Here is a 19,885-nt window from a genome sequence, read left to right on the forward strand (position 1 = left end):
ACGGGCCGATGCCTGAACATTCGCCTTCGCTAACATGAAAGTTCTCTCAAAGGGGCACCGTACTCGCATTTATCAATGCATTGTAGCGAATGCACGTGCAAACCTAAATTTTGTGACACAATTATCATTGACACGCGCGCGAAGCAATCTGCGAGAGAGATCACTGAAATTTATCGCATAAAGAAAGGGGGGGGGGGGGGCATGGCCGCGTCAGCGAGCCGTCTATTCTGCTTTGAAATTGCAAAGTTGCTTTTTTTTTCGGGTAAAACATGACAGAGGCATTTGTGTCTCACATTTAAAAAGGGGGTTGTACAGGTGCTTTTCTTGGGATAGAAGGCACTCGTGTATTGATATCTCGCGCTGCATTCTGGTTTTCAACGATAGTGGTTTCGTGGTGGCGTACATTCATTCTTTATATAAGAGCTTGGCCTACACGGTCGGACACTGCGATGGATATCGACTTTCTTGAACGAAAGAAAAATATTTATGGAAACAATTGAAGGAGCGAGTAATTATCACATCATCACGCAGCGGTTTCCGCAGGGAAGTGTTCTCAGTCCTTTTTTATTCAGCTGTGTCATAGTAACCTTACTAGAAAAACTACCCTCTGGTCTACGGTATTCTCTGTACGCAGATGAGATCTGCATATGGGCCTCTGGATCTCGTATACAAGACACTGAAACAACGCTGCAAGAGGGTCTTGATAGTATCGACGCCTTTTTAAAAGAAAGAGGCATGAGTCTTTCATACGCAAAGACAGCGGTACTTCCTTTCACTAGACGACAGCTGAATAATTTCCAAATTACGCTTAATGAGCAAACTTGGATGTTCATGAAAGAGCATAAATTTCTTGTAGTTAATCTTGACCGCCAGCCGACATGGGCATCGCACATCCGCGCAATTGAAAAACGAACTAATGCAGTAATAAACGCGCTTCGGCGACTCGCTGGCACAGCGTGGGGGGATCAGTCTCTTCACTACTACAAGTTCATAACGCCCTCATAAAACAAATAATTGCTTACTCGGCACCTATTCCCCATTGTTTATCGCAAACTTCTGAGGAACGTCTTCAACGTTAACTGGCAAGGGGGCTGCGAGTGTGTCTTGGGGTTCCGCAGGCTACCTCGAGTTCTCCAGTAATTGCTGAAGCTCGTCGCCCACCATTTCCAGTCATACGAACGGTTGAAACATGGTGACATATTTATCGCATCTTAAGCCAACACGAGAAGCATCCTAAACCTCACGCTTAGCGAACGAAACAAAAGCAAAATTCATGATGTTGTTCAAGAACATAAAGCATTAGTCCCAAGATTTGAATTATGCAAAGTGAACGTTAGTTACCCTCCTTGGATGTTAACAAGTCCTAAAACAGAATCATCGGTCAGCGGAATTATATCTAAGAAAGACATATTCATGGTAGCCGCACAGCTACAGGCACTCTTCCAAATTTACTCATTATATCCCCAATATATCCACGTAGATACAGACGGTTCGTATCCTAAAAATCCTCTACTTCAGCATTCGTCATTCCACATTTGGCGCTAGAGCAAACATTTAAATTATCCTGAGAGTCATCTTCCACCATGGCAGAAATGTTTGCAATCCTGCGTGCTTTGCGTTTCATAACATCAAAAAAGAATTAAAAAAAATTGGTTATCTTTAGCGATTTTCAAGCTACTCTCGCATTACTACAAAGCAATAAGAAAAATGCTTTAAACACTTTGCTATTGTATGAGACACTCAAAGAACATACAAAAGCAACTGCAATGAATCACGTAATTGCATTTCAGTGGATGCCCGTGCACTGCAATATTCCTGGCAATACTGCAGCGGACGCAGCTTCGAATCGGGTGCACAATAACTCGGAGACAATCAATCTTCCCATTTTGCGTAGTGAAGTCCGTCTGCTCCTGAGACACATTTCCTGTCGTCTCAGCAAAATCAGCAAAACTATCTGGTTTGATCAGGAATCTAAGATCTCGGAGTTATACTTTATACACCCATGTATAAACGTATCAATTCCGGAAAATCTAAGAGAAAATGGAAAATTTGAAACATTGGCTTGGTACTGCTTACGAGGCACTTCTTATACAGAGTAAAACATGCCTCTAGTCCGCAGTGTTCTTGTGGCCATGCAGACGAAGATGTATATCATCTCCTCTTCGAGTGCACTAAATACGATCCACAATGAAGGGTATTGCAAGCAAATTTCTTGCTTTTAGACAGAAGACCATTCACTCTAAAGAAGATAGTTCGTCCATGGCCAACTGCGGGCCTTCAGAAAAGAGCACTTCTTGCTTTGAAGAAGTTTTTCGAGGACACCAAGATTTCAGTAACTATTAAGTTTCAGCTGATTGTAATAAGCTAAATGAGTGGTATAAATGAGGTTCTGGGTTAAAAATTCATTTATGTGGTGATCGTGATTTTTACGCAATGTGTAATTGTGTTCTGTGCTTGCAGTGTAATTACATGTGTTGTGTGTTTTGGCTATCCCAAATATCTATCTTTATATATGTGAATGTGTACTGAACTCATGCACAAAACTTTGCGATTCGTGTACTGTTAGACTGTACAGTTTTTATTCATGTGGTGTTCTACTGAGTGCCATATGTTGTGACATTATTCTCCCTTTTTGCGTATATTTGTTTCCTTTGCTAAGTGACAAGGAGTAGCCGGTGCTGCCATAAAAGCGCCAACCTCTCCTAATATTCATTTTAATAATAAAAAAGGAACTCATTTCCTAAATAAAATTTCCAGTTCGTAGTAGCGCTTTGTGCTGTGTTATTTACCTCAGTCTCCGTTTTCGTAGCGCTTTTATATCTTGTTGGCACGTACCACCCCAGAATTTGATTCACCAAGGATAATCACGGCTGGATTTACAGTGCTGAGGGCCCGGGTCAGAAAAACAAGGGGGGCTCCCTGCCGCCTTACTCCCTCGTCATTCTTGAGACTTGACGCTTTTTAGAATTAGCTACAAAGAACACATGCCGTATTTACTCGAAGAATCTCCGGAGTGTTTATGAACATTGCCCGGGCGTCTACTTTCTTGCAGAGTACGTGGAGAGGTTGTCATGGGAATTCAACTATACCAGAAGACGAAGAGACATAAACAGCATTAGGATTTGTCAGGCTAGTTGGTTCATACTGAAAGAAGGGTAAATGTTTTTAATAACACTCTCGAATAAACAATCATAAAGAGTTTCATTTATGCACAGATCGTTCACTTTTAAACAGGTAATGAACTTACATTTCTGCAGGCAATATCCACTTCTATAAGATAAGGAAACACATTCGTACTGCACACACCTCTTCTGGCATTAAATTGCGGAATGAATTTACATTTTTATAAAAATTTTCTGCTTCAACAGTGTAGAAAATAGTTTATGCATTTCGCAGAAATTCAACCTTTAAATGGGGCGTGTATACGCATTAACATGTTTTTCTCGTTTTATTCATCTTTTAAGAAAAAAAAGAAAGGTATGTACGTTTCTGCAAGCGCTTGTGTGCCCTTTGCTGGGACAGTTTCTTGATGAGATCTTCAAGATTAACCCCCCTAAGAATCTCCGTCTCCACGCTCAGCAGCCACAAATCGCTGAGGCGGCTGTCAGTCATCGGTGATCGAAGCCTGTTCTTGATGAATTTAATCTTGCTGAATGATCATTCGCCAGTGTAATTTGTGACCATCAAGCACAAAAAAATTCTAACAGCAACATGAACATCTGGTAATGAACCTTCAAGCTTTTCACAAATTAGAAGTTTCAGCATGTCTGCTACAGAAGAACAGCCTTCGTTGCTCTCAAATGAAATAAACTGTTGAAGCTCATCGGGAAATGTGCCGGACAGATCAGAAAGATACTTTTTCACGAGGTCCATTGCCTGCAGGCACCTCTGCGCTGGGGAAAAGCAGTTCCAATCTGTAATAACTGCAAACTGCGAGCATACTTCGGTGTAAGCGCTCAAGCGAGCTGTGAGAGTGTGCAGGAGAGTGTCGATCATGACGAAGAAGGTTTCACAGCGGAAATTAGCTGAAGGATCTTGTGGCTCTGGCGTCCTTGCGTCTTTCCTGCTGTCATATCATGTGGATTGTTTTCGCTTTCTGTGGGTGCTTGCTTTGTACGAATCATTGTCCGACGCTTCCTTCGCAAGCTTTTCAATTTCAACGAACCTCTCTTAAGCCGGATACATAATCCCACAATGATTTCATCAGGCTTACGACAGCATTAAATGGCATTGTTGGGCTGTGAAATACCTTGCTGGTGGCGTTGAAGCGCTGCGAAACTCTATCCAAAAACTTGGCCATCGGCGCGGTTTCCAAAGTTGTCATTGCCTTCAGCAAAGAATTTGCCTCGTGCTTTTTTTTCTGCTCGTTCATCATGATCATCGAATAGTTCCATCAAGGCGGCTTTGATTTCTTTAGAACCTGCCACGAGAGCCCTCGCTGCATCCGCTCGCGCTGGCCACCGCATGTCTGAGACTTGCTTTGGGATTATCGCTGTCGCATTTTGTTTCAAGTGAGCCTGGAGTAGAGCCCAGTGATGAGTATACGCAGCAAAGAAAGCGTATATAGGCTGTACAAGCCCGAAAAAACTAACGGCTTGCCCACAACAATCTACAGCATGGGTTCCGACCAGGTTAAGAGAGTGAGCAGCGCAAGGAATAAAATTTTATTGCGGATTAATCTTTTTTCAAATGAGCCTGCATGCCGGAGTATTTGCCAGCCATATTGCTCGCGTTGTCCTGTGACTGGCCACGGCAGTCTTGAAAGTTAACTCCCAAGATTTTTTAAGAATTCGAGCCTTGACTTCCCGAGATCATCCCTTTTGTGACTGGTTATGGGTAAAAACCCGGGAAAATGTTCTTCAGCCTCATCGTTAGCGACGCAGCGTACGAGCACTGTAAGTTGATCCCTGTCACTCGAATCAGGTGTAGAATCAACCGAAAAAGTGAAGTGTTTGGCACTTGCAATCTCTCAAGCGATTTTTTTTTCGAACTTCAGTTCCAAGAGCTTCTACAACCTCTTCCACAATGGTTCAGGAGAAGTAGGATGTCTTGCGACATCCAGTGTGCCCAAAGTTCTTTGTATGGGCAGGAAGTAAAGGATCAAACTTGGCGATCAGTTCAAGACACCCAAGGGAGTCGGCATTTTGGGGAGACCCAATTAAATCGTTAGATCCCCTCAGAGAGAGGTGTTAGATCCCTCTCGTTCTGCCAGAAACATTACAACAGCAACTACGCGCTGAAGGACATTTCTCCAGCAAGTTGCCCGTTCCGAGTAGTGCTTTTCAAGGGACCGAATGACTGAGGTTCTAAGAGAACGTCGCTTGCACAGGTCAAGCACGCATTGTTTATGACACTCACTTTCCTCGCGTGTCTTCAACTTCGCATATGCCTTGTTCCGTGAACTGAACTCATCTGGCTCCGAAAATTGGTCCTTTCTTGCCGCCATCAGAGTACAAGGAAGGATCATGTTCACCTCGGTGGTCAAGCTCTCGGAGGCTTCTTAAGCCCGGAAGGCCTGGTCCATTTGAACCCTTTGAACCCTGGATAATCCGTCCTTGAAGATAAGGGAGGCCGGAAAGTACTACAACGATTGCCCATTTTCCTGACGGTTATGCTCGTGGTGCCTCTCATATTTAGGCCAGAGATCTTGCTATGCGAATGAAACTTGTGTTCATGAGCTAAAGAACGCTATATCAACGCCATTCTCGGAGCTATTTTTGCTTATTGCTTATACAGGTTTACATTATACGTTGACTTGACATTCATGTTTAACTCTTCCGTTACCACAGGAAATATGCTCCTATTAGGTTCTTTTTTTATGTCTCTATTCAAGAAAAATAAGTCGTAACACACGTTGTGGTAAAAAATTGTTGCTTCACCGTTAGTGAGGGAGGCAAAAAATTAATCGCTCAGAAAGATTTAATATGTCTATGTAAAAGTTTAAATATGCTCACAAAGAAGCGCGAACCGACAAAATAATTTGTGATTTCGCTATAAAGTATTGAAAATTAAAAATAAATAGTAAGAAGCAGCACACTGCAACGCTTCCTCCGGCCGGAACTCATCTACTCATCTACATCCAGCTCTCATGGCGGACTCCCTTTTCTCAAGAACAACTTATTTACGATGCACACAGGTCGATATTGTTCGATACAGTATATTGCCTACTAAGGCCTCCGAAGTACTTCTGGCACTTCTGTCAGCAATGTATGGATGCCTGTGAGCACGTGGCCAAACTGAATCGTCAAGAGGCCTAGCACCTCAACACTGACGCTCGCCTGGCATAGACCCGCGCTTAATGCGCATGACCTCCCTAAATTACTCACCATCCTGGCCATTGGTTTTACTTATTTAACAATTATATGGATTATCCAGGCGCATTTCTGCCGTCGCCGTGATGTTCCGTATAAAGTGCAAGGGCCATTACATCGTCGCCGCGAGCCGTATTCTTTATGTGCGAGTGAAAGCGTGCGAGGATGAGCCGACGATAGCGGCTCAATCCCGCGCGCGCAAGGCTAAGCCCAGCTAAGCCCGAAGACGCGGGTCCGAAACTCCGCCGCGGCGGCCGCATTTTCGATGAGGGAGAAATGCAATAACACCAGTGTACTGTGCAATATATCGTGCGCACGCACGTTATGAGCACACTAGTGGTTTTGTCGATCTGCTGTGTGTTTCACTGGCCTCAGAGGAACGGAAAGGAAATGTCAAGCTAACGTTAGCTAATATTTCGCTGGGCGCTGACTGGTCATTGGTCGAGAAAGGTGCGGCAAGCATCGATATTATTACGTCCGAATTTGAGACTATATGTTTCCGGGAAATTCAGAGATGTATTCCATGAACAAGAATGAGCACACAAACAAAGCTTTGTTGCAATACTGTTGCAGCAGCACAACCCTGCAGTATCAGATGGAGCGACGAATTATTGAAGCAGTGTGCGACACAGAAAAAGTCCAGAGACCGCGCAGGGAAGAGATAAAGCCTGAGAGTTTCATTTACTTTATTTATTTATTTATTTATTTATTTATTTATTTATTTATTTATTTATTTATTGAGTGCTTGCATCGCCTCGGAAGGCATTACAGCAGGGTGTGCATACATATCTACATCAATTGTCACTCATTTCAACACACAAAGCGCGGTAAAAGTTTTTATTAGATTGTACACCTACAATATTTTACGGGATAGCATTCCACTCCCTCGTGGTCCTATAAAAAATTTATAACGCAAGGTGTCACCCTTCAAAAGAAATTCATGAAGTTTCATGGCATGGTCTCTTCTACGCGAGATATACGACGGTATTGTAATATATTTGTTCCTGTCAATGCCTGTTTTAGAATGGTAAAAAGTGCGAAAAAATTTCAGTATGGGGGCCTTTCTTCTGTCCTTTAGATCCTGCCAATGAAGTCTCCGCTTGTTTTCTGTGATACTGAGGTTTTTGTTGTAATTCCCCAGAACGAATCCAACCGCCCTATTCTGAAATTTTTTCAAGTAAATCGACACGAAGTTGAAACTTTATCTAAATCACTCTGAAGTGCATAGAAATCCCAATCACTATCAATAACCCTATACACTACGCAGTCGTCTACAAACAGCCTCTAGTGATATCATTTATATATAATAAAAATAAGAGAGGCCCCAAGACAGAGCCTTGGGGTACTCCAGAGGTCACTGCAGCAAGATCAGAGGAGCTGCCATTGAGAACCACAGACTGTTGTCTATGTGAAAAGATTTCAGATATACATGCAATTACATTTTTGTGCAATTGTAGGCGTGTAATTTGCTAATGAGTAGGTCATGAGCCACATCGTCAAATGCTTTACGAATATCTAGAAAGATGCAATCAATTATCTGCCTTTTGTCTATTGCTAGGGCCAAGTCGTAAGTGAATTCTACAAGCTGCGTAGTACAAGAAAAACCCTGGCGACATCCGTGTTGGTTTTCATGTAACAGATTGTGTTTAACTAGATGTGACATAATACAACTATATATAACGTGTTCCTTTATTTTACGTGTAATACTAGTCAAGGACACTGACCTGTAGTTCTAAACGCAGTTTTTATGCTTACTTTTGTATACAGGCACAACATTTGCCAATTTCCAGTCGGTAGGTACGGCACCCATGTCTAAACACTTTTTGGTAAAGACGGCATAAATATAGACATAACGATTCACAACAGCTACTAAGCATTGCTGCTGCTCTATCGACTGGCCCATTTGCCTGTCTGGGAGAAACATTTGCTAATAGCTTACGTACACCTTCCAAAGCAGACTCAACTTCGGGCATTTCTTCATTTCATAGCGAAAAATCCACATGCACTTACAACCCGAAATTGGCGATTACTAAATACGGAAGAAAAATAACTACTAAATACTTCAACTTTGCGCTGGTCATCATCGAGTACCGTGCTTAAGTATTCAAGAGGAGATACAAAATTGTCGTTCTGTCGATTACGCCGAATATACTTCCAAAATTATTTGGGGTCTTCTACCAACCGTTCCCCAGGACGAGCAAAATAAGATTCCTCAGCCGATTTGGTTGAATTCTCAAAATCAAACTTCAGCCTCCTTAGTTTGGATAAGTTTTCCTGGGACCTGTGTCTTTCATACTTTAAGTATGCCCTCCGCGCCCTGCGCAGCAAGATGTGCTGTTCCTAATGGAACCACGGTTTCTCTTCATCACGTTTAGATAGAAGCATCGATGTGACGTACGCTGCAGCCAATTTGTGGCTCAGATGTTTTGAATACGCATGTACAAAAAGCCAGTGAATGTCTTCGGGTGACAAGGTGTGTAACATGCACAGCTTATCTGGCAATACCAGAAAGTGGTATGACATTCGAATCGCAAGCCGATGCAGTGACCCATGGCACAAATGGAAATGTAGCTTTCTTTCCGCTTTTGACCCAAATCCAATTGATGGGTGCGACGATGCAATATCTTTCAGATACAGGAAAGGGACACCTTTGGACAATTTTTTTTTTCTAGAGGAGAAGATTACTCTTCATTGCCGACCTATGGCCTTCCGGACTCGACAATCCTGTCGGTGACAATTCACGGCATGACTAAAGACTCGCAAAGCGATGTGCGTGTACACTGTCAAATCCACGAATGACTTACTTGCTCGCCTCTGATATGTATCTTGTGATTGTCTTGGTGAAGATCTCAAAAGACATAGTACCCTATCACTAAACTCATGCACACGCGGGGAAATGGGAGAATATCTTAATACCGGTTTCGACCATTGTGATGAAATGTAAAATATGTACCTTTGGAAATCAAACCATTTATACGTTAAAGTTATGGTTCATGGAAAAAGTGTGTGAGAGAGAGATAGCAAAGAGAGGAAAGGCAGGGAGGACAACCAGACGAGAGTCCGGTTATCTACCCTACACTGAGGGAAGGAAAAAGGGAACAGAACGAGGAAAGCGGGATAGAGGGAACACTGTCTGTACATGCAGCAAAGCGCTTGGAAATCAGTCAAGTCAAAGCAAGTGCTCCGTCGATACGTTAGGCTGCCGTCATTCTGCTGTCTGAAGCTAATCTTGGTGCTTCATTGTTGGTGATGCACGCTGAAGTCACCAATGAAGACCAAGGATCCGGTAGGCGTCAGGAATACGTTGCAGTGCGTGGCAATATATTTTTAAGCTAAACCCCAGCCGTTCTGACTTCAGTGCGAATATAATGATGCGGATGAGCCATGATGCTTACTCAAGAGTTGCAAGTACTGAATTAAGAGCATCCAGCCCTTGCATTGCACTTCGCGCTGACGGAGTGTGCAGGTTATTTAAGGGCATTCGAAAGGTATTCATCAGAGACCGGAGCATCATAACCACTTGCCGGTCTTCTTCGGGCAATTTGTCAGGAACCCGCGCTGTTAGTTCTACAGCCGTGCGCAGCTGCATCACTTGACGTGGCTCCGCCTCCGGCATTGGCATCGGCTGTGGCATCGGCTGTGGCATCGGCTGTGCCACCGACTGTGGCATCAGCTGTGGCATCAGCTGTAGCTTCGGTTGTGACTTCCGCTGTTGTTCTGGCTTTGGCTGTTGCTTTAGTAGTGAGCACCAAGTTGTATTGTTCTCCGCCATGACCTTGTCAGATTTAGATTGAATTGCCCCAGGCCTAGGGGGCAGAGGAGGAGGTGTTGTTGGATGGGGCGTACTCTTCATAGAGACATCAGCGTTCTTTAAAGTCCGGCAGCGTTGGGAGCATCGCTTTCTAACGGCCGCAACAGATTCCCGACGAGACGAATGGTCTCTCGCCATCTGCTTCAAGATCACCTTTTCCTTCTTCATTTTGGGGCAGTCCTTCGAGGAAGCATAATGGGACCCAAGGCAATTGGTGCATTTGAGAACCGTGGCTGCACAAGAACCTGCAGCATGGGGCATTGCAGTGACCTTGGGATGAATGGTCGCACAGGGTGTCTAAAGTGGCCCACCTTGACGTGCGAAGGGAGAGTCTCGCCCTTGAATACAATTTTCACACAGCGGGATGTGCCGAGGCGATACACATGTGTTATGGCGACGCCATCAACGGCAGGTTTCACTAGAATTGGCAAGTCAGCGCTGGAGATGGAGACGTCCACGTCGTAGATGACCCCAGTAGTTGAACTACTGTTCTGGGGGATGTACGAGCGGAGCTTAGCGCCACCTAGTTCGGTAACTTTAGTCAAATTTCTCAGCGCAGTGTCATGTGTGACGTCGACAGCCAACACATTTTTTCGTGTGTTGACTCTAACGTCTGTTATCTGATTTGGCGCCACCACTTCAAGTTGCACCGATACGGAGTGTCTGTTGAGTCACCACAGGTTGTCGGTAGCGAGTTCTGGTACAAATAGAATAGTAGTGGCCGCGGTATTCTGAGTTGGTCCTACCGTTGGCGTACTCGAAGACATGGTTGCCCTGGTGGTGTGTCTTCGTTTCGCCTTGCGGCTCTGCACAAGCTCGAAGGCGTCATCGGAGAAGTCCTCACTGCTGAGCGAGCAGACGCTGGTGTCATCGCCGTCGGTGTCGCTCTGGAGGCCGGTCCGCTTCGTAGACGCAGCCGCCGCTGAAGTCGCCATTCCCGGCAGAGGTACGGGGACATCAACTCGCATCCGCGCCACGAACCATGCCGGCTCTCTAAAGATGTACGCAGAAATAAGAAACAACTGAGCTAGAGAAATAGCGTTCGGGCTCCTGGAAAAAGTGTGACCTGATTGGTAGACACTGGAACATCACTAAGTTTGGTAAATCAGAAAATTGTTCAAGTGGGCAATGTTTATCAGGGAAGGGCGGTTGGTGTTCAAAGCTGTGGTGGAAAAACTTGGATATTGCAACACTGCACGGAAGTAGAAGTTGGATTAGGCGGTCGTCATCTAAAAAGTGGATGCCCCTGTCACGCAGGGTATTGACTTATTCATTTTATCTAGACCTGATGTGAACAGACTGGAGATGAAGATTTCTTGGAGAGACGAAGTGACAGTTTTACGGATAAATTAAGCCTAATTAGTACGGAATCACAAATTCACATCGGAGAGTTCGAAGCGCTGCTAAGGTACTGGCAGATGTTCCTTGTTATATATTCTTCGAGGCGTAACCGCCAGCAGCAGATGTGCGCGACGGCTAATTTCGCGTTTGCAGAGATTACAAGCAGATAAATGGCCAAACTGATTTGTTTCTCTTCCCATGTCGCGAATAGATAAGATCATCAATGAAACTGGAGGCCCTAGTTTCTTCTCTAGGATTGACCTCTCTAAAGGATACTGGCAGGTGTTCTACAAGAATACTGCAAGCAGTACATCATTTTAAAACGCCTTTAGACGGGTATGAATAGAAGTACTTACCATTCGGATGGAAAAATTCTGGATATTGGTTTCAGAAAATGATTAATGGCATTCCCGGTCATTTCTTGGGACAGTTTTGTAACGTCTACATTGACGACATCGACATATATTCGTGTGCAAGAGAAGAATATGAAAAACACCTTTCGAGCGTATTAGAAGCCCTGAGCAAGTCAAAGTTTAGACTTAATACTAAGAATAGTGAACTTTTTAGACGGCTTTTGCCTTTCTCTGAAGAATCTTTAATGGTAAAACTAAAACCAAAAAAAGAAAAATCTATGAAAAAGACGAAGACGGTTGTCAAACAATACGACCTTCAATCACCCCGCACTTTCCTAAATGCCGAATTTTGCAAAAGTATTTTTGTATAGGCAACGTTCAGGCGAATACAATGAAGATATGCGCCATCACGCCTTTCAAGCCCAGGACACACGCCAAAATCGCGTATTGAGCCATATGTGCGAATAGCTGTATACTGTTGCTCCTGGTCGGCCCGGTCAGGCTGTGAGCGCCACGCTAGAGAAGGCACGGTGGCTGAACGGTCTCTCCTAGAGAAAAAAAGTATCTGAATATGCTCGAAGAAGTTTCCGTGTACCGAAATTGCAGCGTGTGATCTACACCTGCAACAAAATTGAAGCCACTGTATCACAAGACTGTGCAGCACACACCAGCTATGCTGTGCAGGAAAACCGTCGCTCTATGAATGCACAAAACGGGTAGGCATCATTAAACGCGCAGAAAGCATTTGTTTAGACTCGTTGTAGCAAGCTTCTGCTTCTTTCTTTCGTCTTCTTTTTTTTATGCATTAAAATCAATAAATCTCCGGGCAGGGAACTTCCTCTAGCTTCCGCGTACGCGATGAAGCATGTTCGACCGGCTTCTTTCGGAAAGCAAGATATAGCCTGGTCATGCACCTTGAACGATTGGAGAAGCTTCCTCGTAAGTGTGTCGGGAATTGTGCAATTTGAGAGGCGCGCCTTATGTTTCGAGACTCTCCAATGCGCCAAATATGTGAAAAATTTGACCAGGAACAGACGTGCAGCTTTCAATTAATGAAGTGCACAGCGCTTCTTGTACAAGAATTCCGAAGTTAGTATATGACAGAATGTTGAGAAGCTGTCAATCAAACCGATCGATTTCCTACGGCATGGTATACGGAAAGGGTTGAAGAGCTGTCGAAAACAGTTCTCCGGCTCTGGGGATATTTACTGCTCGTTCTGGATATAGTTTACTGTAAAACATGAAAATATCCTGATCAGTGCTTGTGATTTTGTGTATGGTATACTACTACGCTCCCAGCGCTTCTTTTTTTTTAATGTTAAAATTGATGGCGAATATGGGGGTCCAACCCTACTCTGTAATATTGTCCATATTTTAAGAATCACTCACTATTGAGCGCAAGTCAGAAAGCAGCAAAACTAAATCAATGCATGCGAATCACTCTCTCTCCCCGACGTAGTCTTCAACATAGACTCGTCGCGACTAAGTAATTCAGCGCTCGCTACTAGATCTCTTCTGATTTCTTTACGCAGTATAGGGCATGGCGCTTTTGATACCTTCTAGTTACCGATAATGTCTGCATTTTTATCACCATCGCTCCCAAAGCGTATTCTGAGCGGACTCTGCAGTATACCGAGAACTATTGCGCGCCTGTGGCGCGGGACGGTGCGTGCAAAGACGATTCGATAACAGCCGGAGTAAACATGTCGAAAGAGCACGCGGTTGGCGCGAGCTGTCCGAGCCCGTGGTCACTCTTCATCCAATCCTCGCGGGGAGCGAAATCTAATAACGCTTAGAGTGTCCCTTAATCTCAGAGCCCCGTTTAACGAGCGCCGCGCAGACATGCAGCGGTGGTCTCGCGTTTTTGTTATTCCTCGACAGGCTAGCGCAAGCGCCGACGCACACATACGGGGTACGGTTGGCGCGGACGGAGGCCGGCGGCCGTGCGGACGACGAGAAGGAGGCGAGAGCCGAGAAAGGCGGAGGAGAGGACGTGCATGCATAACATATCCGATAGTCACGCTAACTGCCCATTTCGAGATAAGATCCCAATAATGCGAATTGCCAGTGCGCGCCATTCGCGATAGCGGGGGCCTCGCGGGCGAGCGCGGGCACCGCGAGGCTAACTCGGTTACGTACGGGCATCGCGGGAAAGAGAAAGCGGGAAGGGAAGAGGGGCGGCCCTTGGCGAGACCCGGCGCTGGGAGAAGTCACTCCGGAAAATAACAAAGGCTCATTGCTCAAAGTACGTTATCGCGCTAACTACATGTATGAAACACGCAAGAGCCCCACCGAATGACGTTTCAATCTCCCTAAATGGCCGTCCATGTAACCCCCTCCCACTTTTGCCCTTCCGTCTTCAATATTGATTACCGTCCGCAAATTCAATATACCCCAACCGCCAGAACACGAAAGAAAGGGAGTGAAGAGAAGGAAAAGAAGAATGAGAATATAAAGGGGGGAGGGGGGAGAGAATAGGGGTTCGTGCACTTTTCTCGCGTCTCGGACCAGAGCGTCATGTCTGCGTTGGGCGCACTTGGCTGAAGCGCCGTGCGCTCGCCTTGCCTTCAGTGTAAATCCTTCTCCTTTCTGCACGAAACGAAGATGAGGTTATATTGCGCTTGTATTAGGTTAACGGCACCGTCGCTCGCTTTTTGGCGCAGACACTGAAAGCATCCACGCGTATAGCGTAGACCATTGTGCCTGACGATAAAGATCGGTTAACGGTTTCAGACTCTAAAGGCCAAAAAACGTTTTATGATTCTTTAACGTAATCCTAATTGAGAACGAGCGAATAGAGCGGTAATTCGAGATGTTAGTGAGATCCCTCACCACATGATGCACCGATGACGACAACCCTGCATACTGTTCTTCGCTGAAGTGACACATAGTTCCAGTCGTTTATCAGTTTTTGAAGAAAGCAGTGGTTGAATGCGTCGACCGCCGGCACACAGTATCCATTTGAGACCGCGCTTCTCCCAACAGCAAGAACATTGCTTTTTTTTTTTTTTACAGCACAGTTCTTAGGCGCCCGCTCCTGCGTTGAGCGTCGGCGTACCTCGGCGTAACTAAGCGCCCGAGCACACCGAAGGATGAAAGAGCGAACGCGGAGCGCAGCGGGGTATGAAATACGGTGATAGCGAAGAGAGAGCGAGGAGGAAATCGGAGGAAGAAGGTATGGCGAAAGTCTAAGAAGAAAAGCGTAGTGCCGCACAAGACGGGTTCTGCGGCGACGATCGCTACGAGATGGTGCCAGAGTAGTGTGCGTCGCCTGTTCACCGATGACGCCATCGATAAGGCATGCGGAGAACGCGTCCACTGACACCATATATGGAAACAAAGCGCTGCATGAGCGGAGGTCTGTCTGCGGCGGCTGCTGTAAATCGCGCCCAAGCGTCACCCACGCTCTGTCTCTCGCGTTCTCCCGTTAAGCGCGGCAGTCGCGCCACACTTCTATCCATTCGCAAACTGCCGCACGAGACTGATTGTCCGCACGAGCCAATATATCGCGAAATGAAAACACGTGGATAGTTGCGCTCAAGGAGGAGGAGAGACAAAGAGGAGGAAAGACAGGGAGGTTAGCCAGTGTAAGTACCGGCTGGCTACCCTGTGCTGGGGAAAGGGGTAAAGGGAATAAAAGGAGAAGGAAGAAGAAGAAGAGAAAGAAGAGAAATCAGAAAATTCACGCAGTAACGCGATAGTACGCGATACAACACTCAAAGGCGATCGCACAATTCGCATGTCCTTAAAAACTTCAGCAAAGCCCTTAAGGCCTTGAGTGCCGAAGCCCGTCTGGACCAGTGTCCTAGAGCTTTTTCCTCTGTAAAGGGGCGATTGTCCAGTTTTTCGAGCGCGGTCACGAGCACTGTTCTTGGCACTTTGTAGCTGGGACAGTCACAAAGGAGGTGCTCAATCGTCTCCTCGCAGCCGCAGGTGTCGCAGGTAGGGCTGTCGGCCATTCCAATGCGGAATGAATAGGAGTTCGTGAATGCCACGCCGAGCCACAGGTGGCACAGAAGTGTTGCTTCCGCTCGTGGTAACCATGGTGGTAGACGGATTTACAGACATGGATCCAATCTGTAGAGACGTGCGTTCCTGAACTCATTGGTGTTCCACAGGTTCTGCGTAAGCTCGCGGGCGAGGGAGCGAGGACTTGTGGCTGCGTCCGTTCGTGACAATGGCATTGGTATAACGTGGGCACCATCGTGGGCCGATCGGGCGGCATCATCCGCACTGTGATTGCCCGAAATTCCGCAGTGACCCGGTATCCACTGGTAGATGATGTTGTGCCCCTTGTTGATTGCGTGATGGTGGAGTAGTCGGATGTCTGCCATTAGTTGCATATTTGGTCCGTGGTTGAAAGGGGACATCAGACACTGGAGAGCTGCCTTCGAGTCACATAAGAGGGACCATGACTGTGACGATTTGTGACAGATAAACTCTAGAGAAGCACGGATAGCTGCGAGTTCTGCAGCTGTCGATGATGTAATGTGAGACGTCTTGAACTTGAGGGTGACAGACTCTGCGGGAATCACCACTGCTCCAGCTGAACTATTAGAGGAGACAGAACCATCCGTGTAAACGTGCATGCGTTCTTTGTGTTTGTCATGTAGGAATGAAAGCACGGTTTGTTTGAGGGCGAAGGATGACATCTCCGTTTTCTTTTTGATACCGGGAATAACAAGAAGAGCCTGGAGTGGATGGAGGCACCACAGCAGTAGAGATGGTCGTGCTGCAGGCGTGAAGTTTGATGGTAAAGTTCCGTGGTTAGCGGCAATAATCCTGCTAAACGCTGAACGAGGTCGAGCGGCAGGAAGGGAGGCGAGATGATGCGATGGAAGTCGCGCGAAGTGCCTGATATGCATCCTTAAAGCGTCGACTTGAAGATACGTGTCGATAGGGTGGCCATGCGCGATGGCTATTGTTGCTGCCGTGGATGCACATCTCGGAAGTCCAAGGCAAATTCGTAGAGCTTGAGCTTGTACAGACTGGAGGGCACGGAGGTTGGTCTTACTGATGCCACCCAGTACAGGTAAGCTATAGCGCAGGAGACCGAGGAACAGTGCGTTATAGAGTTGGAGCATCGCACTCACAGACGCACCTCACGACTTTCCCGCAAGAAATCTGAGCACGTGGGTTATCATGAGTAATTTCCTTTTTAGGTATGAGATATGTGGACTCCAGGAGAGGTCTCGATCTATTATCACTCCTAGAAAGCGGTGCGTCTTCTCGTAGGCAATCGGATGTCCATTAATTGTGACAACGTACGGTTTCATTGCTTTGCGCGTGAAAGCGACCATAGAGCACTTCTCGGAGGACACCTCCATGCCTGGCGCTCGAAGATAACCTGATGTTAGTGTGGCCGCTTTTTGAAGTCTGGCGCGCACCTGGGGACGCGTCGCTCCTGATGACCAAATGCATATATCGTCTGCATAGATCGACACATGGACGGATTTCGGAAGGGTGTGAACCAGGTCTATGAGCACGAGGTTAAATAGAGTGGGGCTCAGGACTCCGCCTTGTGGTACGCCACGGTAGGTGTTGTGTTGCGATGACGCACCATCCTCTGTTTGCACAAAGAATGACCTGTCCTTTAAGAAGCTGAATATCCACCGAAAAACAAGGCCGCCTAGGCCGACATTGCCCAAAGCGTCCAGGATGGCTCGATGCGTTACGTTATCATAAGCCCCTTTAACATCCAGGAACATTGCCGCTGGTTTTTTCGTGCTGAACAGACGAGACAAGGTCGATGACGTTGTCTACAGAAGAGCGTCCGCGTCGAAAGCCGGCCATAGCGTCAGGGTATAACCTGTAGTGTTCTAGATACCACTCTAGACGCGTCAGCACCATCCTCTCCATCACCTTTCCTAGACAACTGGCCAGAGCAATGGGACGATAAGATGCCACGTCTAGGGGTGATTTACCTGGTTTGAGCAGAGGCACAAGGCGGCTGGACTTCCATGCAGCAGGAACCACTCCTTCACGCCAAGAATTATTGTACACGCCTAGAAGAGCATGCCGGGCTGTTTGATCGAGGTGTCCGAGAGCTGCGTATGTCACCCCGTCAGGCCCAGGCGATGAGGAACGTCTGCACGCTGCCAACGCCGCCTGCAATTCCTCGATGGAAAAAGGATTGTCCATACGAGAATCCCGCGAGATTGGAACATCACAGGGATCACGTGTAACGAACGATGGCGGTAGACCAGCAACCTTGACACAGAAGTCCTCCGCTACGTCGATCTCTCTGCGAGCTTGGTATAGAGCCAGGCATTTTAAGGGGTGGCGTTGTTGCGGCGATGTTCGAAGACCACGCACCGTTCTCCATATATGTGACGGGGGTTTATGCAGATCAAGGGAATCGCAGAAACCACCTTAGAGACTGCAGGGAGTTGATCCGACGCTGGATCTTCTTCTGTATTCGTCTCGCCTCCCTTAGGTCGTAGATGGACTTGGTGCGCCTGTACCTTCGTTCCGCGCGACAGCGGATTGCTCGAAGCCGCTCCAATTCTGCTTCGAATTCCGAAAACTTAGGAATAGGCCTAAAAGCTCTTGTGGCTTCTTGAGCAGCGGCGTCAATTAGCTTTTCGATGTTGCCAGGTAGACAGTCCTGGATCTCTCGGCAATTCTTCTCCATGAGCAACGTGTATTGAGGCCAGTCAATGTGACGAAGAACTGTGGTAGACTGTGTCTTGCGTATGCCTTCGATTTTAACATATGTTGGGACGTGGTCACTACCATGCGTTTCGTTGTCCGTAAACCATGTCACACTGGCACTGAGGCATCTTGAAACAAAAGTGAAGTCCAGGCAGCGGCTGTATGTCAATCCCCGCAGAAAAGTAGGACTGCCATCATTTATGCAGCAGAGCTCATGGTCCGACGCGAAGGATAGTAGACGTCTTCCTCGGCAATCCATCTTTAAGCTTCCTCATAGCGGATGATGCGCATTGAAGTCGCCGGTAATAATCCATGGTCCAGGTGTCGCTGTTAAAATTGCACTTAGTCTCGCGTTGTCAAATCGACTCGAAGGTGAAATGTACGCACCTACGAGCGTGAGTGCGACGTTCTTGCATTTTATCGTCAAACATACGTACTGATTGTCGTCATCAGGTGCCACTGGGTGTGAAACATACGTGAAATCGCATCTGATATAAACGATGACTTTGCTGCGTTCGCTACAGGTAGCAGACATGAAAGCTTCATATCCTGATAGGCGGATGGTGTTGTCAATCTTTGGTTCACAAATGACGATTATTGGAAATTTGTTTTTAAAAACAAACGGACGAAAGTCCGAAATGCGGGATTTAATGCCTCTGACATTCCATTGGAAGAGAGACGCTTCCTTGACCGCTTTAAGGAACGAGTGTAGAGGAGCAGCCATGGTGCTTCTCAAGACCGGACAGTACTGGATTCAGGGCGTCCAGTATTTGAAGTGCGCCTCGAGTCGCCGGAGTGTGTATGGCGGTCAGTAGTACTCGTAGCGTGTTCATAAGGGCCCTTATCATGGTGACAACTTGTTTGTCGTCGTCTAGGTTGCTGCCGGAAGGTGAAGCATGATTCGGCGAGAGTGCTACATCTAGTCGCTCCACTGGTGGATCTAGCCGTGGCAACGGCGGCCACTCCTCGCATGAGGCAATGATGTTACCGACTTTCTGCTTAGGATCCTCATTGCTACTATTGCTAGTTGTATGTGGAAGTTTGTGGACTGTCAATGGACGCGGTGCATCCTTAGCAATAGCAGTGGGTTTCCTAGATCTACGGCGACGTGAACGTCGACGACACACCTTAGCGGCAGCCTCCCTGTGCGAGGAACCATCCCTGACCATTTGCCTCAAGACTTCCGCCTCATTTTTCACGTGTGGGCAATTCTTTGAAGTTGCATCATGAGAGCCCTGACAATTGGCGCACTTTTGGTTTTCTGCACGACAAGCGTCGGAGCTGTGCGACCCAGAGCAACGTGAGCACACGGCAGCATTTGTGCAAACCGCACTAACGTGCCCTGTCCTTTGACACTTCCTGCACTGAAGCGGCTTTGGCACAAAAGGTCGTACTATGTGTCGGAAGTGACCGAC

This window comes from Dermacentor andersoni, chromosome 1, assembly GCF_023375885.2.
Source record: "Dermacentor andersoni chromosome 1, qqDerAnde1_hic_scaffold, whole genome shotgun sequence".
NCBI lineage: Eukaryota > Metazoa > Arthropoda > Arachnida > Ixodida > Ixodidae > Dermacentor > Dermacentor andersoni.